This window comes from Hypanus sabinus, unplaced genomic scaffold (assembly GCF_030144855.1).
Source record: "Hypanus sabinus isolate sHypSab1 unplaced genomic scaffold, sHypSab1.hap1 scaffold_1904, whole genome shotgun sequence".
Classification (NCBI taxonomy): Eukaryota; Metazoa; Chordata; class Chondrichthyes; order Myliobatiformes; family Dasyatidae; genus Hypanus; species Hypanus sabinus.
The window spans coordinates 30792-36496 of record NW_026779997.1 but is presented as its reverse complement, the minus strand read 5'-3'; positions in this window follow the sequence as shown (position 1 = coordinate 36496).

Sequence of the window (5705 nt, the reverse complement as noted above, 5' to 3'; positions counted from 1 at the left end):
TTCACTGTACCCCGGTACACGGGGCAACTAGAGAACCCCGTTCGCCAGTGGAGGACTATCTAACAGCCTTATGCCAACCAGCTTCTGGAACTTCCGCTGGGTTTGGGGGGGCCTTCGATCGTCCCGCCTGCTTCAGCAAGGCTGCGAGAGGTGCAGGCGGGTTTCCCTGACGGTGTCAGCAGCTCTCTGCGGTTCCTCATGGTCACGGGCGTGAGCAGTTCCTGACAGAGTGCTTTCTGTGGTGCATTGATTGAAAGTAGGTGATCACAAAAGATCTACAGCACATCACAGGCCCTTCGGCCCACCACGTTGTGCCGGACACGGAACCCACTCTGGAGACTGCCGAGAATTTCTCTCGATTTCTCCAAGCTCCATGTATCTACCTAAGAGTCTTTTAAAAGACCCTAATGTATCCGCCTCCACCACCGTCACCGGCAGCCCATTCCACGGACCCACCACTCTCTGAGTGAAAGACTTACCCCTGACATCCCCTCAGCACTGTGGTGAACCACATATACCTGTCTGGACAGGCCCCCCTGCTGACTGCTCCTGTGGCTCCTCCCACAGACCCCGGTATAAAGGCGATCGAGGCCTGGGGCCCGGCCTCTCAGTCTCCAGGATGTAGTATGGTGGTCAACCACTGCTCGTTCCTTCTTCCAGTCAATAAAAGCCGATATCTCGCCTTCACATCTCAGAGTGAGTTATTGATGGTGTATCAGGTAGCCGTTCCAAGCACCTTAAAACTCATCCAGGCTATCCCTCGAGGTGGAGGGAGATGGTCTATGGCAGAGTGAAGACGCCTGTGCGTGTGTTTGTTTAACGTAACGTTGCACTCCAAGAAGCACACGGTACTTCGCAGATCAACCAGCTGATTCCAGCGGCATGGAAACCACGACGATCGGAGCTGACGGATTTGTTGCAGCCTTCGTCCGCCGTTGAGTTCGGAGTAACTCCGTCCGTCGTTGAGGTCCTGCTTGGATTTCTCTTTGTCAGGGACCTCACCCTCGACCTTACCACCATGGGTGACCCTACCAGGAGCAGAACTCCAGATGGCATCACTCTCGGGATCTCAGGAGCACACAAGCTTCTCCACCGCGACAAGGTGACAACCCACGGAGAAATCCTTAAAACTATTCCCCCATCCTGTTAGCCATTTCAGCCCCGGGAGAAACCCTCTGACTGTCCACACAATCGTCGTCTTGTACACCTCCATCAGGCCACCTCTCACCCTCCGTCGCTCTGAGGAGAAAAGGCCGAGTTCACTCAACCTGTTCCCATAGGGCATGCTCCCCAATCCAGGCAACATCCTTGTCAATCTCCTCTGCACCCTTTCTATGGTTTCCACATCCTTCCTGTAGTGAGGCGACCAGAACTGTGCACAGTACTCCAAGTGGGGTCTGACCAGGGTCCTATAGAGCTGCAACATCACCTCTCGGCTCTAAGGAACAGGGTCGACGTGGTCTCACTAATTATTTTGGCCTCCCGAGGAAGTGGAGGCGTCAGGGAGCCCTCTCTGGCCTGTGGTCCATCTCTCCTCTGGAGTTTGCGAAGACAGGGCGTGACATCTAAAACCTTGACAAACTTCTACAGGTGTGTGGTGGACAGCGTATTGACTGGTTGCATCACGGCCACCAATAACCGTTAACACAAAATCCTATAAAATCCAGTCCATCATGGGGTACAGACCTCCCCACCACTGAGCACATCTCCCCGATACACTGTCGCAGGAAAGCAGCATCCATCACCAGGGAGACCCACCACCCAGGACACGCTCTCTTCTTGCTGCTGTCATCAGGAAGGAGGAACAGGAGCCTCAGGACCCACACCACCAGGTTCAGGAACAGTTATTACCCCTCAACCATCAGGAAGGAGGAACAGGAGCCTCAGGACTCACACCACCAGGTTCAGGAAGAGTTATTACCCCTCCAACATCAGGAAGGAGGTACAGGAACCTCAGGACCCACACCACCAGGTTCAGCAACAGTTATCACCCTTCAACCATCATGAAGGAGGTACAGGAGCCTCAGGACCCACACCACCAGGTTCAGGGACAGTTATTACCCCTCAACCATCATGAAGGAGGTACAGGAGCCTCAGGACCCACACCACCAGGTTCAGGGACAGTTATCACCCCTGAACCATCAGGAAGGAGGTACAGGAGACTCAGGACTCACACCACCAGGTTCAGGGACAGTTATTACCCCTCAACCATTAGGAAGGAGGTACAGGAGCTTCAGGGCTCACACCACCAGGTTCAGGAAGTTATTCCCCCTCAACCATCAGGAAGGAGGTACAGGAGCCTCAGGACTCACACCACCTGGTTCAGGGACAGTTATTACCCCTCAACCATCAGGAAGGAGGTACAGGAGCCTCAGGACTCACACCACCTGGTTCAGGGACAGTTATTATGCCTCAACCATCAGGAAGGAGGTACAGGAACCTCAGGACCCACACCACCAGGTTCAGCAACAGTTATCACCCTTCAACCATCATGAAGGAGGTACAGGAGCCTCAGGACCCACTCCACCAGGTTCAGGAACCATCAGGAAGAAGGTACAGGAGTCTCAGGACTCGCACCACCAGGTTCAGGGACAGTTATTACCCCTCAACCATCAGGAAGGAGGTACAGGTGCCTCAGGACCCTCACCACCAGGTTCAGGGACAGTTATTCCCCCTCAACCATCAGGCTCTTGAACAACAGGGGATAGCTTCACTCACTCCATTACTGAAACGTCCTCACGCCAATGGACTGACTTTCAAGGACTCCTTAAGTTCTCGGTATCTCGGCTTGTTTGTTTTATTTCCTGCGGTTTGCTGCCTGTGAAGCCCACGTCGATTCTGTTACGGTCATTATCCTATTGTGGGTTTACTGAGCACGCCCACAAGAGAATGAATCTCAGGGTTGTATATGGACTTTGATAATAAATTGACTCTGAACTTTGGTCGGACTGGGTCTGGTCTTTTACGAAGTTCGTCCCCAGGATTTGGTGTTTAACCCTCCCGGGAGCTCAGTACGTCTGAAGTGGGCAGCGGACAGTTCACCGTCCCCTTTCGATGATCAAAGGCTGGCTCTCCGATCCGGCTGACATTGGGGGTGGGGGTGGGGAGTTGCGGTCGAGACAACCACCGGATATTCCCTGAGTCGCATTACATGTCTGCTCCTCACAGTCCCTGGGGCTATTTGTGGGTCTGTAGTCCAATCCCATCAGTGCGACTGCACCGTTCCTACCCCTGGGCTCTGGTCGCCCCGTCATAGGAAGGATGAGGAAGCTGTAGAGAGGGTGCAGGGGAGATTCACCAGGGAGCTGCCTCGATTAGAGAGCGTGTCAAGTGAGGATTGTTTGAGCGGGCCGGGGTTCTTTACTTTGGAGCGAAGGAGAATGAGAGGTGAATTGACAGGGATGTTCAAGATGGTGAGAGGCACAGACTGTGCAGACGTACAGAATTATTTTCCCCGGGTGGAAATGGCGATTACCACGGGTCATTTGTTAAAGGTGATGAAGGGAAATTTTCGGGGGTGGTCAGAGATTGGATATTTATACAGAGATTGGTGGGTGCATGGAACGCGTTACCGGGGAGGCGGAAAGAGGCAGATACGCTGGGGAAATTTCTGAGACTCCTGGATCTCCGTGTGTAGGGAAGCAAAAGGGGAGGATATGGACTGTGGAGGAGAGAAGGGATAAGTTTATGGCGGAGTAAATTGAATGGTCAGCACACCCTGGGCCGAAGGGCCCGATCTTTCCTCAAGTCAGCAGGACAGAACCGCACATGGTACACCGGCTGCTGAAAATATACAGCATAATCCCCGTCCCACTGACGTGGACTCGGCCCATATCCCTCCATATCCCTCTCATCCACTTACCTGTCCAAGTTTTTATCGTGTTAATAGTGAGCCCGCATTTACCACTTCATCTGGCAGCTCATTCCACACTCCCACCACTCTCTGTGTGAAGAAGCTCCCCCAATGTTCCCTTTAAACTTTTCCCCCTTCACCCTTAACCCATGTCCTCTGGTTTTTTTCTCCCCCGGCCTCAGTGGAAAAAGCCTGCTTGCATTCACTCTATCTGTACCCATCATAATTTTATACACCTCTATCAAATCACCCCTCATTCTCCTACACTCCAGGGAATAAAGTCCTAACCTATTCAACCTTTCTCTGTAACTCAGTTTCTCAGGTCCCGGCAACATCCTTGTAAACATTCTCTGCACTCCTTCAAACTTATTAATATCCTTCCTGTAACTGGGTGACCAAAACTGCATACAATACTCCAGATTCGGACCCACGTGCCACTTCTATGCCCAGTCTCCTAACCAGTCCTTTTGCAGCCTCCCCTGCTTCCCCCAAAGCACCTATCAACCGCAACCTGCTCCACCCACTGACATCGAATGTGAAGGGTCCCGACACCCGACCCTTTGTGGAACACCGAGAGTTGCCGGGACAGGTTCGGCAGGATGCAGCCCGTGTCAGAGAGCACGTCCACCACCACCCCCGTGTGTGTGTGTGTGGGATATCCCGTCAGAGGCCTGCACCTCCTTCAAGCCGATCACAGCAGGCGTCCAGCGCGTAAGCGATTGTATCCTCCCTGCTGGTGAACGCAGAGACTCGCCTCCAACGCTTCTCACTGCCTCAGTAAAGCAGCCGGCACCGGACTCACCCTGGGCATTCTCTCTTCACCCCTCTCCCGCTGGGCAGAAGGTACAAAACTCTGAAAGAATATCCCGGGACACGGTGTGGAGCTCCCTCTACATCACCCCCACAGTGTGTCCCCCCACTTTATCCCCAGAGTGGACACCGAGCGGTCCCGGGAAACGGGTCAGACACGGTGTGGAGCTCCCTCTACATCACCCCCACAGTGTGTCCCCCACTTTATCCCCAGTGTGGACACCGAGTGCTCCCGGGACACGGGTCAGACACGGTGTGGAGCTCCCTCTACATCACCCCCACAGTGTGTCCCTCCACTTTATCCCCAGTGTGGACACCGAGCGCTCCCGGGACACGGGTCAGACACGGTGTGGAGCTCCCTCTACATCACCCCCACAGTGTGTCCCCCCACTTTACCCCCAGTATGGGCACCGAGCGCTCCCGGGACACGGGTCAGACACGGTGTGGAGCTCCCTCTACATCACCCCCACAGTGTGTCCCTCCACTTTATCCCCAGTGTGGGCACCGAGCGCTCCCGGAACACAGGTCAGACACGGTGTGGAGCTCCCTCTACATCAGCCCCACAGTGTGTCCCCCCACTTTATCCCTAGTGTGGGCACCGAGCGCTCCCGGAACACGGGTCAGACACGGTGTGGAGCTCCCTCTACATCAGCCCCACAGTGTGTCCCCCCCACTTTATCGCCAGAGTGGACACCGAGCGCTCCCGGGACACGGGTCAGACACGGTGTGGAGCTCCCTCTACATCACCCCCACAGTGTGTCCCCCACTTTATCCCCAGTGTGGGCACTGAGCGCTCCCGGGACATGGGTCAGACACGGTGTGGAGCTCCCTCTACATCACCCCCACAGTGTCCCCCCCACTTTATCCCCAGTGTGGACACCGAGCGCTCCCGGGACGCGGGTCAGACAAGGTGTGGAGCTCCCTCTACATCACCCCCACAGTGTGTCCCCCCACTTTATCCCCAGTGTGGACACCGAGCGCTCCCAGGACACGGGTCAGACACAGTGTGGAGCCACCCACACATCATTTCAGGAGGACAGTC